Genomic DNA, 12,920 nt, shown 5'->3' with positions numbered 1-12,920 from the left:
TTTTAAAAAAATTTTAATTATTAAAAAAAATTTTAAATTAAGTAATCTCTACCCCCAATGTGGGGCTAGAACTCATGACCCTGAGATGAAGAGTCTCATGTTCTTCTCACTGAGCCACCCACGTGCCCCTAAAGCCCAGCTGTCTTTAAAATAACATCCCAACTCCTTCGCATGTGTGACCAGAGCTCTCATCCTCTGACCACTCCTCTTCCTCGCCCTTCACCAAATCATGGTGCCTATTCCTGCTGCCTCGGAATGCCTCTCTTCCCATTTTCACTGATCTCATTCCTCCTCCTCTTCACGACTCAGCGTGTTGAATGTCACCTTCTCCAGGCAGACTCTCTGCCTCCCCTTCACTCTGGAATCTGGGTGAGGTGTCCCTCCTCCGACCTCTTCGTGTGTCCAGGGCTCCTCTCTCCCTGACCACTGCTTACACTACGGCCACCGGCTGACTCGCCTGTGGCTCCCACTCCAACGTGAGGTCTCCCAGGAGCAGGTATGCTGTCTGTCACATCTGCCTTCCTTGTGCTGCATGTGTTGCTCAGCACGTAGTGTGCCCAGGAGATGTTCGTGGCATGAACCTGTGACCTCCTGTAGTTCTCGGTCATCTCTAGGCTTTTGATCTCGTCCTCCCTCTTGCAAAGGCCAATTCAGTCCATTTGGAGATAAGACTTGAAGATACGACTCAGGATGTGCCGTGGTGATCAGGACATTTTCTTTCTCTCCCTGCCATCTCTCTCAGATTTTGCTGGTGACCACGCCCTTGGCACAGACACAGGCAGCCAGTCTGCAGAATGTCAGCTGGCAGCAAACAGCCCTTCCCTTCCTCCCCGGCTCTGTCTTCACTCAGCACAATCATTTTTCCTTTTTGGGTGTTCAGAGCTCTGATAGCAGAGGGCTGGGTGGGAGGGTGGCGGCATCGGCTGTCTGCAGGGAGGCGGAAAAGGGGGTGTGGGAGAGCCAAGACGTGGGTGGAAGCCTGCTATTGGACCCTTTTGAGGGAGAAAGAAAATCTAGCTCTTCGGGGCTGTCCTGATTGGAGCAGCTGGGATGCGCTTGTCCCCTTTTGCTCCCTGGGAGGTGAAATTGCCCTGTGGATATTTAGCTTTCTAAATATTAGAGGGTTTTCTAAGGGAGGGGGAGAGGGAGTGGGAGAGAGAGAGAGAAAGAGAGAGAGAGAGAAATTATGAATTTTCAGAACTAGCCCTGCACATTCCCTTGCTGCCAAAGCACTGGTAAGAATCCTGGGGGTCAGGCTATGGCTGTTTCCTTGTTTTGAAGAACATAGGGAAAGAAGATCTGCCGCACATCTCATCCATTTTTTCACTCATCTCCTGGTTGATGCCAGGTGCCAGTCCACAGGGGTGAATAAAGCTCTGTGCTCCCAGGTGAAGGGGAACGGGCCAGTAAGGAGGTATGTTACAACCCAGCAGCCTGGTGTGGTCTGGGAGGGCTGTGAGAGCAAGGACTTGGTGGGATTGGAGGACAGGCCACTGTCCACAGAAACCCATCAGCCGAGAAGGTGACATCAGCCCTCTAGGAGACATTTCTGTACAGTCTTGTTCTCACAATGCTTTCGACTTCAACACCTCAGAGGAGAATGTTGAACTCTGGCTGAGGACAATAGTATGACATATGGTAGAAACAGTGCCGGATTCAGGGAAGACCTGATTCAGGGAAGACCTTCAGGTTCTGACTCAATCATTCATTCATTCATTCATTCCCTCCCTTCCTCCTTCACTCATTCATTCAGTAAATGCCCTTGATCAGCTGTGAGACCTTGAAAATTGACAGTAATTCTCTGAGCTTCAGTCTTCTCATTAATATAATTAGGGTACTCTGACACCCACCTTGTCATTCGCCCTGATGTAAGTGACAACGCTTTGTCAGCTGTAATGTGCTTTGCAAATGTGATCTGTTATTTATCCTTCCACTTAGGCACATTCAGTCAGCCAAGAAGTATGGCGTGCCCTCTTGTAAGGTCTGACAAGCCCCTCTCTGAGGCAGGAGCCTGTTCTGCGCACGTGGGGGGGTGTGTGTGAGGGTCGGTGGGGGACGGTGGCGTGCCTTCATCAAGCAGCGAACGTCTGTGCCCTGTGCCGTCTACAGGGAAGTCCTAGCTCCCCCAGCCCCCAGCCCTCACCCCCACGGGCAGCCGGGGAGGGACACGTTCTCCTGCCTCTCCCTGGGCTATGGATGCTGGTGCCTGGAGGAGGCTGGCCCGGCGTGTGATTCATCAGCTTTAGTCAGGTTGCCAATGGGACTTCCCTTCCTACAAGATGAGGATCCCAAATACAATACTCCCAAACACGAGGTAGTGTTCCGGGCTGTGTCTTTGCGGGGGCGTCTGAAGCACCGGAAAGGGAACAGAATTCATCATTTTGCTTGTCCCCCAGCTTCCCCACCACTCACATCAGAGACATCCAGGGGAACCCCAGGGCAAAGGGTGACCGAGGAAGAGGCACTGGCCTCGTGACACCTGGTGGGAGACTGGAGGGCACTCTCCCACCGCCTGTTGTGGTCTCTGCAGACCTTGGCCAACCAACATCATCAGCTCCAATGTTTATAAAGCAGTTTCACACACTTTCTCTTATTGGATTCCCACAAGAGGCTGTTATTGGAGAAACTAGAATAGCATAGAGGTACAGTGTGGGGCCTCTGGAGCCCTACGCCCTCAGCCGAATTGGGCTCTGCTGTGTTCAGTCGTTAAGCATCTGCCTTCGGCTCAGGTCATAATCCCGGGGTCCTGGGATCCAGCCCCTCATCGGGCTCCCTGCCCGGCGGGAAGCTTGCTTCTCCCCTCTCCTATTCCCCCTGCTTGTGTTGCCTCTCTCACTGTGTCTCTCTGTCTAATAAATAAATACAATCTTTTAAAAATAAACAAACAAATAAATATTCATTTATTTATTTTAGAAAGAGAGAGCGTGCATGAGTGATCAGCTGAGTGCAGAGGGAGAAGGAGAAACCTCAAGCAGACTCCCCACTGAGGGCAGAGCCCCTCCCAGGGCTCGACCCAAAGACCCCGAGACCATGACCTGAGCTGAAACCAAGAGTCAGATGCTCAACTGATGGAGACACTCAGGCTCCCTTCAGATTCCTCATTTTATTTTATTTTAATTTAATTTATTTTTAACTAGGCTCCATGCCCTGCATGGAACCCAGTGTGGGACTTGAACTCACCAACCTAAGATCAAGACCTGAGCAGAGGCTGAGTGGGACACTCACTGACTGAGTCACCCAGGTGCCCCCAGATTCCGCATTTTTAAAAATGGGGATCACGGGGCGCATGGATGGCTCAGTAGGTTAAGCCTCAGCCTTCAGCTCAGGTCATGGTCTCAGGATCCTGGGATCAAGCCCCGCATCAGGCTCTCTGCTCAGCAAGGAGCCTGCTCCCCCTCCCCCCTGCTCTCTGCCTGCTTCTCTGCCTGCTTGTTTAACTGACTGAGCCAACAAGGTGCCCCTAGACCACAAATTTTCTAAAGAAAGGATCTTTGTTTTGTTAGCTGAGTGTCTAGAGTGTTTAGGACAGTGCTAGACACAGAGGTTTTTTTTGGGTTTTGTTTGTTTTAGTTTTTTAAAAATGTTTTATTTATTTATTTGAGAGGAGAGAGAACACAGAGAGAGAGGGAGAAGCAGACCCCCTGCTGAGCAGAAAGCCCACCAGAGGGCTCCATCTCAGGACCCTGAGATCATGACCTGAGCCCAAGGCAGATGTTTAACCGGCTGAGCCACCCAGGCGCCTGGGAACACAGAGAGGTCTGCAAAAGATATTTATGGAATGAAGAACAAGCCAGATGCATAGTATGTCCTGTATGCAGTCAGCTTGGAATGTATAGCAAAATATCATAGACTTGGTGGCTTAAATACAGAAACTGATCCTTCACAGTTCTGAGGGCTGGCAAGTCCAAGATCAAGGTGCCAACTCATTCAGTTCTTGGTGAGATCCTTCTATCTAGTTTGCAGAGGGGGGCCTTCTTGCTGTAGGATCAGGTGGCAAAAGAGCTCCTGTGTTTTTCCTTTTCAAAGGGTCCTTAATCCCATCATGGGAGGCTCTACCCTTATGACCTCATCCAACCTTAATTACCTCCAAATATCCTCCTGCTGGGGATTAAATTAGGTTTGGACACGTGAATTTGGCCTGGGGACATGAACATTGAGTCCATAGCAGTTACTATTATGGGTTTTTTCCTATTTGGAGGCTGTAGAAACTGATATTTAGAGCATTTAAGTGAATTGCCTGAAATCACAAAGCTCAAATTGGGAATGTCTACTCCGAATCCAGGGCCCTTTCTCCTCCACCAGGACTACTCCGATTCCTCCTCCTGTTACCTCCCTCTTCTCTCTCCACTCCCACCTCCCCAGGCAAATGCTCTGGGGAGCATTTGCTCCCCAAATGCAAATAAGGTTGGGTTAATTGAGTTCACCCAGCTTCTTTTCACTTCTTTATTTCTAAGTAATCTCTACACACTTACCCAGTTTCTTTTTTTCTTTTTTTTTTTTTTTTAAGATTTTATTTATTTATTTGAGAGAGAGGCAGTGAGAGAGAGCATGAGCGAGGAGAAGGTCAGAGGGAGAAGCAGACTCCCCGTGGAGCTGGGAGCTCGACGGGGACTCTATCCCGGGACTCTGGGATCATGACCTGAGCGGAAATCAGTCGTCCAACCAACTGAGCCACCCAGGCGTCCCTGACATAGTTTCTTTTCTGCTGCACAGAGAGCCGTAGGATTTGCAGACAGGGACTTTTAACATCTGTGAGAACAGTTTCTTTATTTCTCCAAAGGACATCCCAACAGGACTTACTGTCGGTTTCTCAAGTGCATAACAGAACCTACGAGGTTCCTGGTAAATGCAGCTCTGTGAGGATTAAATGACAGGCAGTGTACAGAAGTCGATAGGCACATAGTCATAGCTTGTACATGTCAACTGTTTATCATAGTCTTTATTATCTTTTGGGGACGGCTAGGCAAGATTTAAAATATATCTGGGATGCCTGGGTGGCTCAGACGGTTAAGCCTTTCCCTTCCGCTCGGGTCATGATCCCAGAGTTTCGGGGAGCCTGCTTCTCTCTCTGCCTCTGCCTGCCACTCTGCCTGCTTGTGCTCTCTCTCTCTCTGACAAATAAATAAATAAAATCTTTAAAAAAAAAGATTTAAAATATATATGAGGTTTAGACTCATAGAATGTTGGAGCTTCAAGGGATCTTAGGGAGAATAGTCCAATCTTTTTATTTTATATGTGAAAAAATAAAAACCTAGAATTGTTCCACTTGCCCAAGGATACAATGCTTGTTTAAAAAAAAAACAAAAAAAACTCCCTGAGGGGCACCTGGGTGGCTCAGTCAGTTGAGCATCAGACTCTTGATTTCGGCTCAAGGGTCATGACCTCAAGAGTCATGAGATTGAGCCCCAGCTGGGGCTCCACGCTCAGCAGGGAGTCTGCCTGTCCCTCTCCCTCTGCTCCTCCCTTCTCCCTCACCCTTTCACGTAGGTTCTGTCTCTCCCTCTATCTATCTTTAAATAAGTAAATAAAATCCTAGAAAAAAAAATTCTCCCCTTAGAGGAAACAGGGTGAAGCTTTTCAGGGACGCTTTTTTTTTTTTTTTAAAGATTTTATTTATTTATTTGACAGAGATCACAAGTAGGCAGAGAGGCAGGCAGTGAGAGAGGAGGAAGCAGCTCCCCGCTGAGCAGAGAGCCCAATTCGGGGCTTGATCCCAGGACCCTGAGGTTATGACCCGAGCTGAAGGCAGAGGCTTAACCCACTGAGCCACCCAGGTGCCCTCAGGGACTCTTTTTACTGTTACAACTTTACAACTCTTTTGTAAATCTAAAAATATTTTATTTATTTATTTGACAGACAGAGATCACAAGCAGGCAGAGAGGCAGGCAGAGAGAGGAGGAAGCAGGCTCCCTGTCTAGCAGAGAGCCTGACACAGGGCTCGATCTCAGGACCCTGAGATCACCACCTGAAGCTGAAGGCAGAGGCTTTAACCCACTGAGCCACCCAGGTGCCCCCATGTGTGCATCTTTTCCTCTACTTTCTGAATGGGGGGGATATATATATATATATATATATAGAGAGAGAGAGAGAGAGAGAGAGAGAGGGGCAGGGAGGGGCAGAAGGAGAGAGAGAATCGAGAATCTTAAGCAGGCTCCACACCCATGGAGGAGCCCAACTTGGGCTCAGTCTAACAAGCCTGAGATCATGACCTGAACCAAATTCAAGAGTCAGATGTTTAAATGACTGAGCCACCTAGGTGCCCTTATTTTCTGAACATATTAATAATAATTATTTAAAAGTTCTTGTTGGGGCCCATGGGTAACTCAGTCGTTAAGCATCTGCCTTTGGCTCTGGTCATGGTCCCCGGGTCCTGGGATGGAGCCCTGCATCTGGCTCCCTGCTTGTCAGGAAGCCTCCTTCTCTCTCTCCCACTCCCCCTGCTTGTGTTCCCTCTTTTGATGTGTCTCTATCAAATAAATAAATAAAATCTTTAAAAGTCCTTGTCTTATGGGGCACCTGGGTGGCTCAGTGGGTTAAAGCCTCTGCCTTCAGCTCAAGTCATGATCCCAGGGTCCTGGGATCGAGCCCCGAATTGGGCTCTCTGCTCAGCGGGGAGCCTGCTTCCTCCTCTCTCTCTGCCTGCCTCTCTGCCTACTTGTGATCTCTGTCAAATAAATAAAAAAAAATCTTTTTAAAAATGAAGTTCCAATAAGTTAAACAGTATACTTACTTTTGCCAGTGTATGGAGGGATTGAGGAAATAATTTAAAAAACCCATGCATAATAAAAGCCAAAGTTGCATGGTTTAAAAAGTAAGTAAATAAATATATACAGTAAGTCCTTGTCTTTTAATTCCAAGGTCTATATAATCTACGGACCTATTTCTAGTGTATATTTTTTTCATTGGATTATTAGTCCTACATTCCTGTCTCTCACATACTTAGTAATTTAAAAAACATTTTTTAAAATTTATTCATTTGGAAGAGAGTGAGAGTGACAGTGTGGGGGGACAGAGGTCAGAGGGAGAGTGAGAAGCAGATCCCCTGCTGAGCAGGGAGTCCAATCCCAGGACCCCAGGATCAAGACCTGAGTTGAAGGTAGACACTTAATCGACTGAGCCATCCAGGTGTCCCCCACCTTTTTTTTTTTTTTGAGATTAGCTTTATGCTCAACATGGGGCTTGAACTCACAGCCCTGACATCAAGAGTCACATGCTCTACCAACTGAACCAGCCAGGCCTCACCAAACTTAGTAATTTTTGATTGAATGTTAGAAATTATACATGAAAGCCCACAAGAGGCTCTACAAGATGGCTATTCCCTACCAGAGATGGTTTGGGCTGCCTTCCCAGAGACAGTGTGGCTGATCCCATTAATCTAATGAAGACCTCAGCTGGGTCCAGGTTGTCTCACAGACTTGGTAACCCTCAGCACAGAAGAAACTTCTCAGATAGAATCTTCACCGGAAAGACTCATGGACTGAATGGCATTAAATAAGGATTACAGTTTCCTTTTTCTTTTTCTTTCTTTTTTTTTTTTTTTAAGATTTTATTTATTTATTTGACAGGGAGAAATCACAAGTAGATAGAGAAGCAGGCAGAGAAAGAGAGAGAGGGAAGCAGGCTCCCTGCTGAGCAGAGAGCCCGATGCGGGACTCGATCCCAGGACCCTGAGATCATGACCTGAGCTGAAGGCAGCGGCTTAACCCACTGAGCCACCCAGGCGCCCTCCTTTTTCTTTTTCTTTTTCAAGATTTTATTTTCTAAGTAATCTCTTCCCACAGTGTGGGGCCAAGCCCACAATCCTGAGATCAGGAATTGTGTGCTCTACCAGTTGAGTCATCCAGGTAGCCTAGGATTACAGTTTTCTTTTCTTTTTTTTTTTTAAGATTTTATTTATTTATTCGTCAGAGAGAGTGAGCACAGGCAGACAGAGTGGCAGGCAGAGGCAGAGGGAGAAGCAGGCTACCCGCTGAGCAAGGAGTCCGATGCGGGACTTGATTCCAGAATGCTGGGATCACGGTCTGAACTGAAGGCAGCCACTCAACCAACTGAGCCACCCAGGCGTCCCGGATTACAGTTTTCAAAGTTTATTTTGCTTATGGTTATAGAAGCTAGTTCAGCAAACAATTCTACAAAGACTAGATTGATGATAAAATAACTATCATTTTGCCTTATATTATCATTTAAAAATTTTATTTATTTATTTATTTGACAGAGAGAGAGAGATGGCGAGAGAGGGAACACAAGCAGGGCCAGTGGGAGAGGGAGAAGCAGGCTCCCTGCTTTGGGAGCCGTATGTGGGGCTGGATCCCAGGACCCTGGGATCATGACCTGAGCCGAAGGTAGATACGTAAGGCTGAGCCACCCAGTTGCCCTGCCTTATATTATAATTTAAATTTTCATAAATGTTTTATGACTCAGAAAGGCTATATATTTTTCTGTCAAGTTTTTTAGCTCAGTGTTCCTCAGTGTGGTTCGCTCAGACCAACAGGAGTTATTATCACCTTGGAACTGTAAGAAAGGCCAATTCTTGTGCCAGTCCAGAGACCTATCAGATAAGAACGTTAGGGGTCACATGGGTGACTCAGTTGGTTAAGTGTCTGCCTTGGCTCAGGTCATTATCTCAGTGTCCTGGGATTGAGTCCTGCATTGGGCTCCCTGCTTGGTGGGGAGCCTGCTTTTCCCTCTACCTGCCACTCCCCCTGTTTATGCTCTCTTTCTTTGTCTGAAAAATAAATAAATAAAATCTTAAAAAAAAAAAAAGAATGTTAGAAGATAAGTCTCCTAGAATCTGTATTTTATTTTCTTTTTTAAAAGATTTTTATTGGGGCACCTGGGTGGCTCAGTGGGTTAAGCCGCTGCCTTCGGCTCAGGTCATGATCCCAGGGTCCTGGGATCCAGCCCCACATCGGGCTCTCTGCTCAGCAGGGAGCCTGCTTCCCTCTCTCTCTCTGTGCCTGCCTCTCTGCCTACTTGTGATCTCTGTCTGTCAAATAAACAAATAAAAAATCTTAAAAAAAAGATTTTTATTTATTTATTTGAGAGAGAGAGAGAGATAGTGAGAGAGAGAACACAAGCAAGGCTCAACCTACTGAGCCACCCAGGCACTCCTAGAATCTGTATTTTTTTTTTAAAGATTTTATTTATTTATTTGACAGACAGAGATCACAAGTAGGCGAGAGGCAGGCAGAGAGAGAGAGAAGAAGAAGTAGGCTCCCTGCAGAGCAGACAGCCCGACATGGGGCTCGATCCCAGGACCCCAGGATCATGACCTGAGCCGAAGGCAGAGGCTTTAACAGACTGAGCCACCCAGGCGCCCTAGAATCTGGATTTTAATTAGCTCTCCAGTTGATTCTGATTGTCCATAAATTTAGGAAGCGCTGATCTAGGGGTGCCTATCTGGCTCAGGTGGTAGAGCATGTGACTCTTAATCTTGGGGTCATGAGTTTGAGCCCCACATTGGGTGTAGAGATTACTTAGAAATAAAATCTTAGGGTTCCTGGGTGGCTCAGTTGGTTGGGCAACTGCCTTCAGCTGAGGTCATGATCCCGGAGTCCCGGGATTGAGTCCCATACTGGGATCCCAGCTCCATGGGGAGTCTGCTTCCCCCTCTCCTTCTGCCCTTCCCCCTGCTCATGCTCTCTCACTCTCAAATAAATAAATAAAATCTTTAAAACAATCTTTAGGGGCACCTGGGTGGCTCCGCTGGTTAAACAACTGACTCTTGATCTCAGCTCAGGTTTTGATCTCAGGGCTGTGAGTTCAAGCCCTGCCCTGGGCTTCACACTGACCAAGGAGCCTTCTCAAAATCAAAACAAAACAAAACTTCAAAAACAATTTTTTTTTTAAGATTTTATTTATTTATTTGACAGAGATCACAAGTAGGCAGAAAGGCAGGCAGACGGGGGTGGGAAGCAAGTTCCCTGCTGAAGCAGAGAGCCCAATGTGGTACTCGATCCCAGGACCCTGGGATCATGACCTGAGCCGAAAGCATAGGCTTTAATCCACTGAGCCACCCAGGCACCTCAAAAAATAATTTCTTTTTTTTTTTTTTAAAGATTTTTATTTATTTATTTGACATGGAGAGATTACAAGTAGGCAGAGAGGCAGGCAGAGAGAGAGAGGAGGAAGCAGGCTCCCTGCTGAGCAGAGAGCCCGATGCGGGACTCGATCCCAGGACCCTGAGATCATGCCCTGAGCTGAAGGCAGCGGCTTAACCCACTGAGCCACCCAGGCGCCCCTCAAAAAATAATTTCAACACATAGGGCACACAAGGAGATTTTCACTCCACGTCACATTGGGAATGCTTGCCTGCATAGAAGTGGAATATTCACACTTATCAATAAATTGGAATGACATCCCCTGCTTGGATTATTGATGTTGTTATACTGATGAGATATGAAGGCAAAATATGTGGCTCCATGATCATCAATCATATACAAGCTCAGAAATGCCATTGAAGGAGGCATTTCACAGTTCTGGCTTCCAAAAGCCAAGGAAGAAGCTGAGGCAGAATAGCGCATCTTGGTCCTATATTGAGATCAAAGCAGAACTCTGAGGCATCCCTAGGAGCTATTATTAACTATCAAGGTGACATTGTGCTATTCAGGGACCTGGAGGGGGTTCAGTCTTCTCAGCACACCCCTCCACCCCCTGCCAACCCCAGCTCCCAGGGAACTCAGAGCTCTTCGCCTCCAAGTGGCATTTCCATCTATTCAGGTGCCCCAGCCAGAAACTTCTAATTTGACACCAAATTCTATGAACTGCATGTCTTAACTTTCTCACGGCTGCATCCATCTCTGTCCCCGAGCCCAGCCCCGGTTATTTCTTACAGCTTTCACTCTTCCCACCCTATAATCTACTTTTCACCCAGCAGCCAAAGCCAAAGTCTATATATAAACCAGATCCCGTTCTTGCCCTGCTTAAAACTCTCCACCGGCTTCCCATACTTTGAATGTGAACTTCCACCTATGTCCTCCAGCTTCTCAGACTCTCCTAACTGCTGCCTACTGTGTCCACCTCCTTTGGGACCAAATTCCCTCTGAATCCCCGGCTGAACGGTACTCTTCTGTTGTGCGAACAGCTCCAAGCATTTTCCTGCTCTGAGACCTCCGCTCCCCCTACTTGAAGGCTCCTTGCCGACTCCTTGCTGACAGGATGGGCCAACGTGACAACCTGTTATCCTTCAATTCTTTGTTAAACGTCACACTCCCTTAGAGAGGTCTTTTCCTTTTCTGATCACCCCATGTTATATAGATCCCTCCCCCTCTTCCCTGCTTGTCTTTTAAGGCCCTTAATATGTGTGTTTATATAAGGGTGGGTTCATTTGTTTCACATTTGTGTCCCCACCAGGCAGTAAGTGCCCTGAGGAAAGACCCCACTTCTGTGTTGTGCTTTACTGTGTCTCTAGTGTCCTGCCCACAGCGGAAGCTCCATATACACTTGCTGAATGTTGGAGGAGCCCCTGTCTCCAGCCTGAGCCCCGGGGCATTGTGGGTGGTACCAAGCTCTCTGCAGAGACAGTACCCAGCAGGTGTCTTCTGGATTTTGGAACAACACCCCACGCTGTTTCAGCTCAGATGCCCTTCCTTTGGGAGGCCTTCCCTGATCTCCCCAGCTACTTATCCCTGCCCCTCAGTATTCTCTGTGATAGTCTCGTTTCTAGAAAACCTTTACCATAATTGAAATTATCCTATTCATTTATTTATCTGTTTGCCGTCTTTCTTCCCTGACTGGAAAGTAAAGTTTGGCTCAATTTTGGACCCCCAGAATCTAAAATATAGTAGGTACACATAAATATGGGATTGTTTCTATATCATCTGGCCTTCTCAGGTTCTTCTAGGTATATGTAGGCTTAGGGGGAACTGCTTTGATCAGAATAAAAGTCAACAAAGCTGCTCCACTTTGCAAAAGACGAAGGATACAAAAATGTACATAATAACACACTGTTAACATGTAACATGTGCATAAAAAAAAAAGACTGGAAGGAAATATGCTGAAATGTTAATAGGGGTTTTTTCTCTGGGGGATAGGTTATGGGTGATTGCAGCCTTTAAAAAAAAATTATTTCCTGTGTTTATCCAAATGGTTAAGGATTATTTTTTAAGAAAAAAAAATCTGAGGACGTCTGGGTGGCTCAGTGGGTTAAGCCTCATGGTCCCAGGGTCCTGGGATCAAGTCCCGCATCAGGCTCTCTCCTCAGCGGGGAGTCTGCTTCCTCCTCTCTCTCTGCCTACTTGTGATCTCTCTGTGTCAAATAAAGAAATAAAATCTTAAAAAGAAAGAAAGAAAGAAAGAAAAAATCTGAACTGAAATTGAAATGGGTAAATAAAATTAAAAAGAAAAGTGGGCCCGCCAAGTGCTGAGACCTCTCCAAAGGACTGGCTACTCCTGCAGCTCTCTCTGCCCTGAGAGGCTTGGCTCTTAACAGTCTATTTCGGGGCACCTGGTTGGCTCCGTCGTTAAGCATCTGCATTCTGCTGGGGTCATGATCGCGGGGTCCACATGACATTGGGAAGCTTGTAGCCCGATACAAGCTCTATTCTGAATGCCTGGCCACTTGGGGCTGGGAATATTCCAGGCTGGGAAATAAAAAAACCTAGGCAAATCATTTTGTTGGCCTAAGGATAGGTTCAACCCTCTACCTAACAGCTTTGCTCCTCTTAGAATGTGCCGTGTTTTCAGAGAAGATGGATTTGCTAGTTGGAAATATGGCCAGCCGTGAAGGGAGGCAGGGGCTGTGCGAAGAGGCAAGGGAGTCAAGTGGAAAGAGGGTTGGGCTTGGCTCAGGTTCCAGTCCTGGCTTTTGTATTTACTTGTTGGGCAAACACAAATAGGCATTTTGTTCCTTTGACCTGGTTTTTGTTTGTTTGTTTTTTTGTTTTTGTTTTTTAAATCTGTAAAATGGGGGTGCCTGGGTG

The sequence above is a fragment of the Mustela nigripes genome, chromosome 16 (assembly GCF_022355385.1).
Source record: "Mustela nigripes isolate SB6536 chromosome 16, MUSNIG.SB6536, whole genome shotgun sequence".
In the NCBI taxonomy this organism is placed as follows: Eukaryota; Metazoa; Chordata; class Mammalia; order Carnivora; family Mustelidae; genus Mustela; species Mustela nigripes.
This window is presented reverse-complemented; position numbering follows the sequence as displayed.